Here is an 18,142-nt window from a genome sequence, read left to right on the forward strand (position 1 = left end):
AGCCTATAGACTCTTTTGGACAAAACACAAATTTGTTTTTTTCACATCAGGATACCCTTATTACCGTAATCATATATACCTTTAAAGGTGTCTAAAATTACCCCATAACCGATCATAGGCTACACTGGAATACATACACAGCAATCTCTGCAATGCATTAATAGGTTAAAGTATTTAAAAGCACATATGAGAGGTTTTTGGTTCCCTTCAGACCTTTTTCTTTTTTCTCTCTTCATGGCACTCTATTTCAACTACATGTCTTTAAGGGGGGCACTGCATCATTCAACATTTATAATTTGTTTTCTTTTCATTTGAAATCCTTATGAGACTTTTTTGACATAATGCACCAGGTGAAGAGCGGGTATGTGTGCCATTGTTAAATGGCAATTTAATTCTAAATTAGCTATCCATACACTGTATTTTATGCAGTATAAAGCACACTGGATTATAAGAGGTACTGTCAATGAATGGTCCATTTTATTTAAGGCGGACAAAATTATGAGGCGCATTAAGTGTGACAAAACAGTTGGCGATGAATCTGTCACTCATTCAGACTTTATTAACTGTGTTCATAATAATTCAAGAACTTGCGTGAAACAACCTTCACATTAGCAACGTTAGAAGCGTTAGCCACGTTAGCGTATTTGCAATAACTCTCGCTAAAACAAACATCACAGTGACTTTTCTAACTCCTAATATTGCTAGTATCATGTAAAAAAACACAGTCTGACACTGCTATGTGTTAGCCATGTTAGCATTTTTACAATAACTAACTACCAACCTTGTTTCCAAATAAAGAAACAAACTGATACCACTCAAACAAATATTACTGTGAATATGCTAACTTCCAATCCTGTTGGTAACACGTAAAAAACAGTCAGACACCGCTACCCGTTAGCTGTGTTAGCATATTTAAAATAACTGTAACTCCCAACCTTGTTTGTAGTATGTAAAAAAAACAGACAGATAGACAAACATTACCTTGACTATGCTAAGCAACGATTTTGTTCCTACCATGAAAAAAACACAGTCTGACACCGCTACCCATTAGCCGTGTTAGCATATTCAAAATAACTTTAACACCATACTTTGTTTCTTGCGTGTTAAAACAGACTGATACTGCCAAAACAAACATTGCTGTGACCACACTAAGTACCAAATCTTCTTCATAGCATTAAAAAAAAAAAAATACAATCCAACACGCTACACGTTAGCCGCATTAGCATATTTTAAAAAACTCAACCAACCTCTCACAATTGCTTCACCATCAGTAAACAACCAAAAATTAATCCATATTTTAAGGAATTCTGGATTATAAGTCTCACTTTGTGAGCCTATTAGTGTTGAAAAATACGGTAATTTACAAAAATGTGTAGCAAAATTACTAAAAATAGTTTTTCTTTCATTTGAGGAAAGTATCTCTATTTGTGAAAGATACACTTTATACAAACACATCAACAGGAGAACTTCATACAAGTAAATCCTTGTCTTTACAGCAATATACAAAATATGAATGAAAACATTTGAGACTCATGATAAAAACGGAACCTGGACTGTCTGGACTGATTTATTTACTGCTGCTGCTTGATGGTAAATATTTCAAACATTTGAAGCAAACTTATTTCAAATGGTGCTTTTTTTTTTTTCAAAAGTAAAGCCTGATAGAAATGAGAAACTAATTAGGTTATTTACTTCATTTTTAGTGTACAGAACAGATTGTGCTGTGACAGGAGAAACAAATGTCACTTTCAGGGAAGAGATGCAAACAACAGCTCCTTCAGAGCTCTCCCAAATAGACAAAAAGTGGGACTGAAGTTTTCAGCAAGTTTGTGCTGCAGGTCTGAGTGACTTTTGCAGACGTGAAAAACCATGGAAACAGAGATTTTTAAACAGAAAAAGGGCATCTGGAGAAGAAAGATCTAAGCAGATTTCTGAAATGTAAAGAAAGATAATGACAGAACACAACAGATTCACTTTAAAATTTCCCAATCCAAACTATATTTTTTGCTATTGTAAAATTGTTCCCAGTGGTCTTTTAGTTTTGATCTTGCAGTTTTGAGACAAAATCAAAAACCCTGTGCTGTATTTTTAAGAATAATTTTTTGCAGAGCAGAAATTAGAAATTCACTTCTGAGTGTACTTTGCATAGAAGTTAACCTCAGCTAATTTCAAAACCCTTTGTTTACACTTTCTCCTGCTAGCTTACAGCAACTCTCAAGCCCAAGCTAACATTAGCGTAGAAGGAAAAAACAAAATAGAGCAATATTGGAGCTATCCAGCTGAACAGTTTTGAGCCAGGTGGTAAATCGGATGAGGAAAACTAATGTAACCGGATCGATTCTGCGTTGTGTTTATGGGGAAGAAAGACGTGGAAGCACAGCAGCACCCTCGGAGATCACCTCCATTTATTGCGGATCTGACAGTTTTCCAGAAAGGAAAGACACAGAAATCGCGTGTTAGCTGCCCGTTTTAGCTCCTCTCCAACCGAACAGTAAAACAGGAAGGGCCCCAACGGGCAACAAAACTCTAACACATACCTGACAGTTTTCCAGAAAGGAAAGACACAGAAATCGCGTGTTAGCTGCCCGTTTTAGCTCCTAGATGAGAGTGACAGGTAGAGGGAGATCAGCTAATTCTTACATAAAAATAAAATGAGGATTCATATTGTAAATGTTACAGGACACCCACCTCTCCAACCGAACAGTAAAACAGGAAGGGGAGAGGGAAAGCGAGCGCCCAACATATAAAGAAGAAACCACAGAAGAAGAACAAACTAAGGAGGGGTTACCCAATGCTGAATTCAGGGGGAGAAACTAAACTTAGACAGTCAATATTTTGTGTAATTAAAAAAAGATTTAATCTCGTTACACTAAGATGGATCTATTTGTCTGGAAGTGGATGTATAAGAAGTGGAGCGGAGAACGGAGACTTTGGCAGTTACTGCGTCACAAACCCAAGCTTTTGCAAACCGTGGTTTTTCATCTGCTCCTGGTCCAACAAGATTTCAATGATGAAACACTCAAAAAAAAAGAAAAAAAAAAAAAACAGTTTTAGTCTTAAATTATTTTTTTACATGTCCTCCATTATGGAAAAAATCCTATAAGAACATGATAAAAACACCAAAAAACAGACATTTTTTGGAGTGGGTCTTTAGCTTCTTTCGACTAGCTTAAAGCTACATTCACACTTCTACTGGGACCACTTCCAATTCAATTCAATTCAATTCAATTTTATTTATATAGCCCAATATCGCAGAGCAACTGCCTCAGTGGAATTCATGCAATTTTCAGTAAAAATTATATATAAAATGCACATTTTGGGCATCTGCATTAAAAACACTTGCATTCACACATCGCTTCACAAGTTTCTATAACCATCTTGGGACTCTACGTCCAAAACGTGCAGCCATTGATAGCGCGTTAAACCGAGTCCAACTTGGACCAATCAGGGAATTGAATACAAATTAAATTAAATTAAATGTATATATGTAACTGGTTCGACTGTGTTGGTCTGAGTTGTGTTCAGGTCAGGTGAAAAAAGATCAGATTTAGATTTAGTTTCTTTTATTCTGGTTGACAGAAAACAAAAGTTACACTGCTGTCCAGGATTTTCGACTGAAAAGTGCACGAAAAAGAAAGAAAAGTCAACACAAAATAGAAGAAAAATGGCGCGAAAATGGCGCATCCCTCGTTTAAAGCAGCTAATAACAAAAATAACACACAACAAACCGAGGAAAATTAATGCAGTAACATTCTTACTTTTGTTAAATCCTGATAAAACAAATTCAAAAGCAGTTTAAGCTAAGATACAATTACAAACAACAGACACAAGGAGGAGCACGTCCTACCTCAGATACGGCCCGCAGCAGTCTGAGTGCGCATGCGCAGCACTGTGCTGCATCACCGTGATGAGTTCAAATACCCTCGGACAGACCAACACCCAGGTAGAAATGTTCAGAAAAAACTATTTACATCGGATTTGGTGGAATTAAATAAACAAATCAAAACACCTGTTACATATAGCCCACTATATTTCTACACAGTTGTCTCAATGAGCTTCACAGTGGTAGCACGTTAGCTGTGTGGTTACGCAATCAACGTAAATCAGCTGATCCTGAAGAACAGCAGCTTTGCACAAGTATGCAACACATAAAGTCAGTAATGTTTTGCATTTCAGAAAGCCAACATAAAAATCTGCTACTTCCCGTATGACAGGGGTGTCAAACTCAATCGCACAAGGGGCCAAAATTTCAAAACACACCTTAGGTTGCGTGCTGAACACGATAAACATTAGTTGAACACACTAAAACTACATTTTTACATTTTTTAAAACGTAACTTTTAACATTATGAATAATAAAAAGGCAGGGATATTATTCTAGAGTAAATCAATTTAAACCTTAAATAACTTTCAATATTTTACTCTAATATTTTGTCAAAATTATACAAGTTAGAAACAAACACAAGATAACATCGGGCCATTAATAATAATAGAATAAAATGATCTGGAGGGCTGGATCCGGCCCCCGGGCCTTGACTTCGATACATGTGCCGTATGAGAACAAACGGATTTATGTACAGTAATTTTTAATTTTTGAGCTCTAAAAATGTTTTGAGAGACTCTGTTTCCTGCAAACACTGCATTTAAGTGGATTTTTGCAGACTGTCTTGTAATCCTGTTTGGTTTTAATGTCAAAGGCAATAGATCTCATGCGTCTACTCCTTTCTTAAAGCCATCAAGCTGACTGTAATTGTGCTGAGCAGGGAACAGAAGGCACGGTACAGTAAAAGCTCCCGATGACACGAGCAGTTTTTGAATCAAAAACTCATTTGCTTTTGGAAAACAATGGCGCGCCCCCATTGCAAACGATTACCATGAGAATGTACATCAGAAGCAAATGATGGGTTGTCAATGCATCTGACAACAAGTGAAGGCAGAGTTTGATGTTTTATTCATACGGATTCACAGACTGTACTTGCCAGGAATGAATGCAGTCTGACCTTCGGGTCTGGAATGCAACATAATGCTGCGCACAGGCGTCAGCAAACCGCTAACAGCTTCATTTTCAGAGGAGATGAGGATCGTCAGCCACACAAGGATTTAATTAGACTTTAGATGTAGGCACTTTCACGTACTTTTTATTTATACAGGAGGAAAGTGCAATAAGTAGGAAATTTTCCAGTATACACAAGTGAAAAATAGGAGAATAAGAGAAGTTTCACTGCTCTTATGAGGGCTTTAGATTCATTATTTAATAAAGAAATTTTGCTTTTTTCTTTTTAAAGATTCATTTAGCAAATAAAAAAACTGTCCATGACTGCCAAAAAGTATTCATTTTATCGCCCTGATGAGCCAGCTCTCAAGTTCTGGAGTTTTACACAGTGGACTCTTTGAGATTCTAAGTTGATCGGTTGAAGGAAAAAAAAATCCATAACTTAAACCTGCTTAGGAAGTTTAACCCCCCCAGCTCGTCTCGATGCGCCGCTTCACCGTGAGAAGATCCACGTGTCAGAATCACAACTTCATGATGAAACCTTCCACTGAGGCTGATTCGATACATTTTATTCCATCCGTCCTTCTTCTAAACCCACTTTTTCTCCCCGTTTGGGATCAAAGGGATGCTGGAGCCTATCCTAGCTACCATAGGATACAATATATTCATTTAGTAATTTGTAAAAGCACTAAAAGTAAAAGTACTTCCAAATGTGCAACTTTTTTGAGAATTTCTCCTTAACCAAAACATGTTTTATGATTAATCACAATCTTCAAACCTTAAATTATTGCTTTGCAGGAAAGCTAGCTTAATGTTTAGCAGCATATATTCACTTTACAATCTAAATCTCAACATCAAACATTTGCTGTAACCAGAATTTTGATGTGAAAAATTAGGATTTTTATTATCAATCTAGTTTGGTAGAAACTTTAGATTAAAATTTATGTTTTTATATATATATATATTTAAAAAAAAATATGATCTAACGAAAAACACAAGCTGACTATTCACTTCCGGTAAAAAAACAAGGCACTAAAAGTCTTCATTGGTTCATTTATCTGAGTAAAGTATGTAAACATTAAGTTCATTTTTGTCTCCTGTCATCCACATCATTTTATTTAAAACTTTGTGGTTTATTTTGTAGCTCATTTTTAAACCAATAAAGTTTTTAGTGGCAACAATCAGACTGACCAACATGATGCAATAACTGCAACATCTTCATGTTCGTCTATAAAGTAACCCCTCCTTCATGCTTAAACAAATATTAGAGTCGAATTTACGGCGACAATCCAAACACTCAGATATTTGCGATCTGTTCTCGAAAATGTAAGTATGAATATTTCAATCTGTTTAGGAAAGTTTAAGCAGGAATATTTGTGACCTTAAAGATAGCTGATTTGTGAACTTTATACAGGTGTCGAAAAATGTTGTAAATATTGATCTAAAATTGTGAAATAATGTTGGATTTAAGTATATAATCTAAACTAACTGAGTGTGCTATCGTCACTGAAAGCAAACACATTTTTAAAGTAAAGAGTCAGTGAAGGTTCTTGTTTTCAAAATAAACTCTAAATTAGCCTAAAAACTCCAGTATATAACAATTAGCCAGAAATATTAGCATATTGCTTAAGTATTTGCTAAACTCCAAATTAGTATAAAAAGTTTCATTAGACCCCAAATTAGCCAAAAAAAAAAACATCTTATTGCTCAATTACTAGCTGAACTCCTAAATAGCCTAAAATTTCTCAGTAAACTAAATTAGTCAAAAAAGTTATCCTGTTTCTAAAATAGAGGCTAAATTTCAAATTAGCCTTAAACCCCAGTAATCAACAAATTAGCCAAAACGTTAGCATGTTGCTAAAATAAAAGCTAAACTCTAAATTAGCCTAAAAACTCCAGTAGATAACAATTAGCCAGAAATGTTATCACATTGCTAAAGTATTTGCTAAACTCCAAATTAGCATAAAAAATTTCATTAGACCCCAAATGAGCCACAAAAAAACTAGCTCATTGCTTGATTACTAGCCTTACTCCTAAATAGCCTAAAATTCCTCAGTAAACTAAATTTGTCAGAAAGGTTAGCCTGTTTCTAAAATAGAAATTTAAATTAGCCTAAAACCCCTAGTGAATAACAAATTAACCAAAAACATTAGCTTGTTGCTAAAATAATAGCTAATCTCTAAATTTTTAAAAATTCTTGTTTTTTTTTTTCTTCAGCCAGAGAGCCACCATGGAGAGATAAAAGAGCCACATGTGGCTCTGGAGCCGCAGGTTGCAGACCCATGTTCTAGTGTCTTGTATTAAAGAGAAACATTTATAAAAAAAAAAAAAAAAAAAGGACGATCTGGAATGCTTTGACAATCGTTTCCTAATCAAAAATCAAATCGTTATCTCCTAAATCGAATCGTGAGGAGCCTTAAGATTCCCACCTCTAAGAAATAATAAGAATTGCGGTTTGTTTGTGAATCAAATCAGATAAATAACAATCTACCGCTCTAGTCAAAATTGTGTCAGCTGCCACTCTTGAAGCATCACATTCCTTCTCTCAGTATTTACTCCCACTTCTCTTTATTCAGGTCATTGGAGCTGCAACCTAAGCCATGAGATGCAGACCGTTATTTTCTGAACTCTTTTTGCTCCTCGGGAATGATCTGGAGTTTCACACACCAGCCAGGAAGTATCATCTCGTCAGTGTGTGCTGGTAATACTGTACAAGAACTCAGACGTCTCCGCCACCTTATGACTCCTCCTAATCCGACCGCTGTCCTTAAAGAAGTTCATTTCTCATTCTTCCGTCCATACTTCCCAGCTGGCGGCCTAAAGCCTGCAACATGACGAACTTCGCTCACTTCCCGCCACTGATCTTAAATGTCAACGTCTGATCAAACATCAATGACGATTAGAGGTTTCAGGACTTAAATGTCAGGAAATCTGCACGCTCCTGTTCCTGAATGCAGCTGTTTATTGTTGTTGGGGATAAACGTATTCCTGTTTTGGTGCACTTTGCTTCCCAGCAGGAATTACGAGGCAAAAAAGAGCTGCTTTTAAAACAAGAACGCCACAGTAACAAGCAGATCCGATCTGGTGTTTGAGTGCCGGAGAGCTACCATTTCGGAAAAATGCGTCTTCCCAAACAGTCTGCTGATTAAAGCATTTAAAGAAAATTAGCCCCACAGCCACCGTAAATCTCCGAGCTGCGCTTTAATGAAAGCGGCAAATCTCACCTTTCATTTCTCATTTGCATTTGAAAAGCGTCACCTTCGCTTCCGCCGTATCTGTGCGCAAACTGAATCGCAATTCAGGAAATGAGGGATGAGGGAACTTTTCTTTCTTTCTTTTTTGGCGATACGAATGCACAGTCAACACCTGCATTTGGATTTATGAAGCGCCCGGTCTGAAGTGGAGGAAACCTTGAAGAACCTTCCTCTCTAATTACACAAGCAGGAGATTTCTCCATAACCTCTATCTGTGCCGTTACGCATAACCGATGGTGACGCTCCCCCGCCAACTCGGAACTGTATCGCTCATCACAACAGGAAGGCGGTGCCGACCGCGGACGGCATTTCCGTTTGATCGATACTTGGCTTTTTTGGGGGAGTAAACAGCGACGCCTCAAACGGTTACCGAGGCAGAAAGAAGGAATACAGCAACTTCTGTATGGCATTCACAAAAGCCCCCACTTAATGGAAGTTTGAATTACCATTTAAATAGGATTTCTTTTTGGGTGGGGGGAGGCAGGGAGCTCCATACAGAAAGATAAATTACATTGTAAACAATGTCAAAACAGTTTAATGACACATATGAAATGAAAGTACACAGCCCGCGCTTTCTTAGCTACTAAGCGATATAAAGAGTGAAGTGAATAAAAAATGAGTTTGCCCGAGGACAAAAGCAGCTCTGCAGACTTGTTTTGTCTCAGGCCGGGCCTGCACTTTTAATTGACTCGAATAAAAAACTCAATTACAGCATTCTGGCCGCTGGAGGGAGAGTGGAGGAAAGTGACAGGGAGGACGGAAGGGGAGCTGGGAGACGAGTGAGTGAAGCGCGGGAGAGGAATGAGGGAGTTATTGGGTCAGAATGGCACCTCGGGGTGGGGGAGTCAGGGCGGCAGACAAGGTTTTCTGCAGGCCAGTCTGTCTATGGGAATTACAACTCCCTGAGAGGTGGAGGGGGGGAATTGACGGCTAAAAGAGAAGGTGGGAGAAGTGCTTTATCAGTGCCTGCGAAAGGATTTTATGCATTTATTGTCATCTGTCCTCCGCTATTCCGCCGAGGCTGACGGTGATACTGATTGAAGGTGAGGGGCATTAAATCAAGTGAAATCAGTAAGCAGATTCACTCAGCTGCGGCGCTGATTTAGCTTCCACAGAAGTTGACAGGCCTTGTACTCGGGGAGAATTAAAGTGCAGAACATGCACAGATAAGAGCGCCCGGGACGGTGATGTAATGATGCAAAGGGAGAAGAAAGTGGAGGTGCTTTGTGGGAGAAAAAAAATCTCCTGCACCGCAAAGTGATGCCTTCAGTCTGATAAAGCGTGACTGACTGAAGATCTTTTAACCCTTTAAAGCCCATTGTATCAAATACAGAGTCCTAGAAAGGACAAGGAAGTAAAAAAAATAATGATAATAATAAAATGTACTACTTTCTCATGCGCATTACAAGTATATAGCGCTCACGAAAACTACCTGGTGCGGAAAAGAACGTATCTGGAGCGGATGACAAAACTAACTGGTGTGCAGAGAGAAGTATCTGGTGCACACGAGAAACTACTTGGAGCAAACGAGAAACTAACCGGTGCACAGGAGAAGCTATCCAGTGAACACGAGAATCTACCCGGTGCACACGAGAAACTACCCAGTCCACACGAAAAACTACCTGGTGCTCACGAAAAACTACCTGGTGCACATGAAAAAACTACTCGGTCCACACAAGAAACTTACTGGTGCACAAGAGAAACTACTTGGTGCACACAAGAAACTAGCCAGTACACACGAAACTACCTGGTGCACACAAGAAACCACCTGGTGCACACAAAAGAAAAAAACTATCCAGTGCACACAAGAAATCACCTGGTGCACACAAGAAACTACCTGGTGCACACAAGAAACTGCATGGTGCACACAAAAAAACACCTGGTGCACACGAAAAAACTACCTGGTGCACACAAAAAAACTACTCGGTGCACACAAGAAACTTACTGGTGCACATGAGAAACTACTTGGTGCACACTAGAAACTACTCAGTGCACAGAAAAAACTACCTGGTGCACACGAGAAACTAACCGGCGCACACAAGAAACCACCTTGTGCACACGAAAAAACTATCCAGTGCACACAAGAAAATTACCTGGTGCACACGAAGAACTACCCGATGCACACGAGAAACTGCCCCGATGCACACGAGAAACTATCTGATATGCATGAGAAACTAACTGGTGTGCAGAGAAAATATCTGGTGCTCTTGAGAAGCTAACTGTTGTGTATAAAAAAGTATCCGGTGTGAAAGGAAGTATCTGGTCACAAAAAACTGGTGCATACGAGAAACTAACTGTTGCACACGAGAAACTATCTGATGTGCATGAGAAACTAACTGGTGTGTTCGATAAAATAACTATTGTGCGGAGAAAATATCTGGTGTGTACATTGAAGTATCTGGTGCTCACGGGAAACTGGTGTGCACAAGAAAGTGTCTGATGCACACAAGAAACTAATTGGTTTGCTTGAGAAACTAACTGGTGTGCAGAGAAAATATCTAGTGTGCACAGGAGGTATCTAGTACTCATGAGAAACTAGAACCAGTACATTTTTTTATTTTTTCGTATGCACCAATTTCTCTGGTGCATACTGCTGCATACGAGAAACTAACTGCTGTGCAGGAACAAGTATCTGAAAATAAGCTAAGCCTTTTTCCACCAAAAGTGTTTTTGAGATTTCATGAAAGCGGCCATTTTGAAAAGATCAGTGGAACGATGATGAACTACAGCACAGAAAATATGAACGAATTTATATATAATGGGTTTATAATAAAAGTTCAAAATACACAAATAAAAGATGGCTTTCAGAAATGTGTGTATCAAATTTGATTTAAAAAGCTGTACAGGGTTAACAGCTTGGTGTGTGTGAGAATCCTACTTGTGAAGGTACAGCGTGGCTGCAGGATTTACTAGTGGTGACGGCAGACGGGAAGGGGAGAGAGCGATGTGGAAGCTCTTGATATCTCGAACAACAGATTCTTTGTCAGCTTACAGCTTCCAATGCAATGTTTGCGGACAGCGTGCCAATAATTCCGCTTTGTGCGTGTGTGGACAGCGAGCTCTTGTTCCCATGGTTGTGTGTTATTGATTAGTCATCTCTGTGGGCAATAGGAGCTGTTATCAGGCCTGACATGGAGACAGACGGGGGTGGATGATGCATGGGACGGGAAAACTGTTCAGACGCAAAGATAATGGAGTCACACAAACGCACTCGCAAACACACACACGCACACATCAGGATGGACAGGTAAATACAACCCCACACTTCCACAGATTCCTGCACACAAAATAGACCTATTACACAACTGAGCGCATATGTATTGGCAGAAATAGATTTGTTTTCAGCACCATGGACAGCACTCTAAATCTTGAGTAAAGCCAGTACATGGCGCATATCGCTAATGGTTATCTATGGAGACGGCAGCAACTTTAATCAGCCATTACTCAGGGAAGTTAAGTGTATATGCGCTCAAATATGACAGAGAGTTATCAGAATGAGTTTGAAGAAGTAAGCTTAAAGGGGAGAGTGGGTGGGTGGGCGGAGCTAACTGTGTCGACCAAACCTCCAGGTCCCATGAAGAGGATGCCATGCTGCGGTCTTGTTACTCACCTAAGAAAAGAGCAGAAGAGAATGGGGGTCAGAACGGTTTAACTCGGCAACATGGACCAGTATATAACCAGGTGAGGAAACACAAGTGCACACTTCTCGTTTTAATATTCTGCTTTTTGTAAACTCGTTGTAAACATAATTTTTTGTTTGAGTTGTTGCTCCATTGTTTACATTCTTTGGTAATGCATATGCAATACCATTACATCCATACAAGATATGCCAGACATATGATAACTAGGCATCAAATTATAGATTTCTTGTTAAAAGAGTGGTAGGGAAACGAACTTATATATTCCCGGCAAATCAGCTGATTCTGTCGCTGATAAACTTAGTTTATACCCAGTTTATACTTCATAGCAGTCAGAGATAATATGAATCCTTTCCTGTTCCCACTGCAATTGTGCGGTCTGGTTCATCCAAAAGTTAGGTGGTTTTCTTTGTTACTGTCCGCGATAACTGCCACAAATTTCTTGTCAAGGCCAGTGCGATTGTCTTCAGCGTTTCAGTGGCTTGGTTATTTCTATATACACCATATCTATGGAGCTATATTGGGGCCATTATTATTTAAAACCCAAATAAAACAAACAACAACAAAAAAATGCTTGTGTTTCGCCAAAAAAAAAGTAACATTTCCAAAACGTTTTGCTGTTCTAAACTACAAAATTATTTTCGGTTTCAAATGTTCTGTTTCTTAGATTCAAACTCAAAATTTCACTTTCAAAACATTTTTTTTCAGTTTCAAATCTTTTTTTTTCATTTTGAATCTGAAAATTCCAGTTATAAAACGTATGGCCCCCTTGTAGCGTGTCGGGGCGGGGCTAACACAAAGGACCAATTAAAATCGATGAGGGTGGGAGCTTCAGTCCCAGTGGATTCACTGACTCTGAGAACTGTAATAATTACAGGCTCTATGAGTTCAAGGTGAAAAAAACATTTAAAAATGAAAAAACTTTTGAAATTAAAATTTAGAGTTTTGAAACATAAAAAATAGAACATTTGAAACTGAAGATAATTATGCTTATTTTAGAATAACAAAACTTTTTGGAAATTTAAAAAACTTTTTTGGCCAAACACAAATATTTATTCAAGTTGCTTTATTTGGGTTTCAAATGATATTGGCCTCAATATAGCTCCATAGAAGGATATCTTCCTCTCTCACTGCATCTGTAAACACTCATTTACACGATGATAGTTTGGGGACCCCTGGCATAAATGACCAAAGAATTACAGTAGGTCGAAGAGTGTGTTATTTAGGTTTTCCCAGTGACATCTACAGTATAAAAGGGTTAAAACTGTATCTAAAGTGAGGCCAAACTTTACAAACTAAGCTTAATTTGTTAGAAGTCTTCTTGTCTGCTCAGTACTGCTTGTTGAAAATGGACGCATTTCAGCCACATCCCATCATCTGTCTGGACTTCCTTGTTTTGCACTGTCACCCTGCCTCTAGGGTGGCGCATGTCTGGCATGACGGCATTCACCAATTAAAAGGAGTCATATGCATTCTAATCCTGCGGGTCATGAATGACCCCACTAATTTAGACATCTAAAGTCACATAAGCGTTCACTGTGTACACAAATCTGATTTTATTGTATCACAACAGGGGACAAAAGCAAAAGGCTGACATTTAATCAAGCTAGTATACAATAGTGAAAATATGTAGGAATTGTTTTAACCCTTATAGTGTTTCCGGGTCAAAATTAACCAATTTTCGCAATTGAAAACAGGTTAGTTTTGACCCAAACACAATTTAAGGGTTAAAAATGGAGGCTAACTGGTTCTTCTGGCTTATTATTCAATAGTGACAAATTTTGTATTTTTAAAACAGAATTTGAGGAAGTGAAGTAAACTGTTCTAAGAGCTGGTGAATATTCGATCCACACCTCTCAGGAAAAGAATGCGTTTTGGTTGAAACTGGCAGAACCGGCTGTCAAAAAAAAAAAAAAAAAAAAGGAGACCAAACACAAACTCTGAGGGAATAGCTGTCATGGCCTGCACTTTACCATCATTTCTTTTTCTCCATGGGGGAACGGTAAAGTCAGGGTCTTTCTTCCACTCAACCAGGAAAACGTTTGAGGTTAGGCAAGCTACCGTGTCCTCAGTTCACCCTGAACACATGGATGGGGTTGGACATGGGGGGAGGTCAACCAGATGTATTAAAGTGATCCAATATAGAGAATTAAAGGGATTTGATTAAAACAAATTAAAATTTTGAGGAGAAAATACAAAAGTTTTTGAAAGCTAGAAGTTTTTAATGAAATCAAATCAAATCAATTCTGTACAGCCGTCCATCTAAATATGTTTCTTTGGAATTAAGATGTTTTTAAACTCATTAGTAAAATACCTACAAAAAAAATTATTTGCAATATATTTTTTATGATACATAATATTGATTATGATTTGTTAGCAACAATATTAGCTTAAAATGCAAAAACACAGACATGAGTGTTCAGGAAAAAAAACAAATATATCAAATTTGATCCACACATTTTTAACATGTTGTAACTGCCTGAAAAATAATTAACTGTCAAATTTTTTTGGAGTCTTTCAATCCAGCAAATAGTTATTTAAAAAAATGAATAACAACATAACAACATAAAGTTCTCAACTAGCTAAACTTTTTTCCCGCCAAAAGTGTTTTTGGGGTTTCATGGAGGCAGCCATTTTGAAATGAGCAGGAAAAGCCCTTCTACTGCCTTCTACGGGTTGAGCCCAAACCTACATTTGCATTAAAAAAGTTCAAAATTTGAAAGTATTTTAGTTTTAGAGCAGCAACACGGCTTGAATTTTCTGATTCCTTTATATCGCGTTTTTTAGGTTATTTTAGCTACTGTCTAGTTTTACCTCATAATTTTGAAGTTCAGGCTCAGCCAGGAAATATTCCTTCTTCCTATTTAAAATGTGTAAAAGTCTTTTAATATTAAGGGCAGGACAAATTTAAAGCTTTTATGTATAGTTTGAGTTGTTAATCAGTAGAATCTTTAGAATTTTTATAAAAATTTAATGAAATTGCTACACATTTGCATTTTTTGAGGCTTTGTTAGTGTTGATGTGTTAAATAAAGTTGTTTTTAATGTTTTGTTCTTCTGGAAAGCAGCCTTGTTCTCCTTTGAGACACATGTCCGTGTGAACCATGTCATTTGTTTGAATAGAAGCTCACATTTCTCTGAGCTGCATTGTTTCCACTCAATCATTTGATTAGACGACACAGGAGACTTCACTTACTGAGAAAATCTATATTCTGATGTTACTAATGTGTGTTTTCGGTCACCAGGATGTAGAACTAAACATAGAAGAGGAGTTTTGAATTTCCCAAGTTTTCTAACAACATAGTACTGCCAGGTTGCTTCAAATGATGTTGAAAACTTTATTGATAAATCCAAAGTTCTGCAAAAGTTCATGAAACTGTTTGAATAAAGAGTTAATCCTTTGGATTTTTTGTAAAAATAGAAGAGTGTCAGACTTTTTATTAGCTTGTTGATTCATTGTGGAAAAAATAGACATAAAATAGGGACAAGACAAAGAAAACGACAGACTTATGCAAGCCTCTAAAGATAAAACACTTTAATATTACGCACGTGTTACATTTAGTTCATCAAAAAAATGAACAAGAAACTTTTAGTTTTGGCGGGAAAAATTGAAGAAAATGTTTAGTAATTCTGTTTTGAATCAAGAAACCAAATTAACTGGGGGTTTTTGTTGTTCCGTATTCAACTTTAGCTCTTTACGTATAGATTGTGTTTGTTTACTTCCGGCTCCATCAGAAATTCAGTAGCCAATTTGGCAATATGAACGCCGCCATGTTGGAACCAGAGAACACCAGTGAGCAGTGATTGGTCCAAATCGCTCGGAGTTATCATTTCTATAGCAACCACTTTGCGCCAATCAGGAGTGAGCTTATAGGAAGTCCACACCCACTACCATTTTTATTGAGGCATCTGATTGGTCGGTTTATGACTTGAATAACTTGCACTATAAATCATTAGGGATTAGCATGAATTTGTTAAAAACATTTAGTAAAATAAGAATGGTTATTCTAACAAATAGAATGACTAATAGCTGCTTATTTCTCAATACACTGAAAAAGTGAAACATTGAATCAGTTAAAAATTCTGTAGATTTAAAATTATAAGTTTGTATCAAATTAATATTTAAGTTGATGGATAGCTCAAAAACTTAATTTGATAAAAACTAATCATTTTAAATGCAAAAAATTACAGATTTTTTAAAATTGATTCAATGTTTCACTTTTTTCAGTGTAGAAGTCTGCGGGATTTTTATTTTTTTGGAACCAGCTGTACTTCCTGTTTGAACGGTGAGGGGGAGGAGTCACTCAGTCCAGTTTTCATATACAAGGAATGGTTTTTGTGTCTTTCACAAAGCACAATAAAGAAGACATCTTATGCTCAAAAATGGGAGGGGCTATAACAGTTGAAAGTCTGCACTGATCTCCATAACCCCAAATCTTCACTTTTGCATCAACACAGATGCTAACGTTACATACAACGATTTCCTTAACGGGGTTTCAGGGTCAAATGGGAAGGGAAATCTCCAAAGATCACCTGGGTTGGAGGGTCTCGTCTTTGAATCAGACCTTTTGTGTTTTGCGTGCACACACCCACAAACACAGCACAACATGAACGTATTGATTTTTCCTTTCCACCTCTTTTCTCATCTTCGCTGCTCTGGCAATACCTGTTTTTTTTTTGTTTGTTTGTGGACATTTTCACAAAGTTCACTCTGATGGAAAACACAATCTCGTCTTGTCTTTTTTTTTACAATCATGCTTTTTACCCCTATTCTTTCTTATTTCTTTTTTTAAGTAATAGATATTTTGTTAGTATGTTTGCAGTGGATGAGAGATGAAAATTATTTTGTGGAATGGGGATGAAAAATGACAGAGGAAGGGAGGGAGTGGGTGATAAAAAAAAAAAAGACAAAGGATAGAAAATCGATGGGAGATGAAATACATCAGAACTCCTGGAGCAAGGTCAAGAGGATATGATCTCTCACGACACGCAGTTGTGCCTCACTGAGCCGGGGGGAGAAGAAAAGATGGAAAGAGGGGAGGAAGGAAGAAGAAAAAAAGAGGGGATACAGGCAAAAGAAATGAGTCACTAAGAAAGAGAAACGAGGATGGAAGCCAAGACAGACAAAACAACTTTTCTTGAGTGAAGTCGCTGCCATTTATCAAACCCAGTTTTCCACTCTAACGCCAAGTTTACCCACAGGGGCGAAAATAGTGGAGCCACATAGCAGTGGACACACATTCTGCTGATGCTAGCATAATGGTGTATGCTACACAGGGATGAAATGAATCTTCTCTCGCTGAAACTTTCTTTCTTCCCACGCTGACTAATTCAGCCGCTAAAGGGGGCCGGATCAGCAGACGGTGTCCCCGCCACAGGTCCTGGTTCAGGCTGCACACGCCATTAGAGCCCCGCTCTCACCTCCTACAGAGAGAAGGTCCAGATAACATCTGTCAACAGCTACCTCCCAGAAAAACACTCCACCAATTAAAGAGCCATTAGCACTCAGGCTTGGTGGGTGGTTGTGTGGGTCACTCTGCCTGTTTGGGTTCTTGTGAGGATGAACGCCCGTTTTTGTGGGTTTTTTTTAGTTTTGATACAACCTGCGGGCGGAGCTAGAATGTTTTATATGAAGGGGGCGGAGGGTGGTTTTGAAGGGTGGTTAATAAGAACAGTAATATTTACAAATCCTATTATAATATGTGTTTGAATTATTATTATGTTATATTATTAATGTGTTTTCCAAAAAATATGAATTTCCTTTGGCCGTAGTACGGAAAAAGCACAGATTTGGCAAAGGCCTGGGTCATTACAGGGGCGTATCAAAAAATTTGAGGGGCTGATAGTTTTTTTTTTTAAGTAATGCATTTGTTATCTTTACAAAGTTTGTATTGCTGAATATATATATATACATACCCTGTTTATGTTTTAGTTGCTTTTATGGGATTATTCTGTGGTTTTATTAATGCATTTTCCAAAGAAATACATTTCTTCTCGCTGTAGTATGGAAACAACACAGATTTGGGCTAAAGCTTGGGTAAATACAGGGGCATACCAAAGAATTTGAGGGGCTATTATTATTATTTTTTTCTCCATATTGCTTTTGCTATTGTATTGCTGAATTCCTAATCTTGGCAAATAATGATACAAAAATTGACTTTAAAATTCTAGGGCTTTTTTTCTACGCCCCCATTTCTCCCACGGTGGCCCTGAAGAGCAAGTCACATCAACAAAACCCTCAACGCCAAAATATATTAAT

At 37.8% G+C, this 18,142-nt stretch overlaps 1 protein-coding gene and 2 long non-coding RNA genes across 5 annotated transcripts in view; 1 reads left to right on the forward strand and 2 right to left on the reverse strand.

The window, feature by feature from the left end:
- cadm2a (cell adhesion molecule 2a) overlaps nucleotides 1-18,142 on the reverse strand; it is a 295,844-nt gene that overhangs the window by 219,958 nt on the left and 57,744 nt on the right. The gene's annotated exons all lie outside the window — the stretch shown is intronic.
- On the forward strand, nucleotides 1,879-3,045 carry LOC118599612. The gene is made up of 2 exons (XR_004949027.1): nucleotides 1,879-2,325; nucleotides 2,875-3,045. It is a non-coding gene; the product is annotated as an uncharacterized LOC118599612 (long non-coding RNA).
- On the reverse strand, nucleotides 2,384-3,041 carry LOC112142489. Its single transcript, XR_004949026.1, has 2 exons — nucleotides 2,689-3,041; nucleotides 2,384-2,597 (listed from the first exon to the last, which is right to left on the reverse strand). It is a non-coding gene; the product is annotated as an uncharacterized LOC112142489 (long non-coding RNA).

This window comes from Oryzias melastigma, linkage group LG14 (genome assembly GCF_002922805.2).
Source record: "Oryzias melastigma strain HK-1 linkage group LG14, ASM292280v2, whole genome shotgun sequence".
NCBI classification, from domain to species: Eukaryota; Metazoa; Chordata; class Actinopteri; order Beloniformes; family Adrianichthyidae; genus Oryzias; species Oryzias melastigma.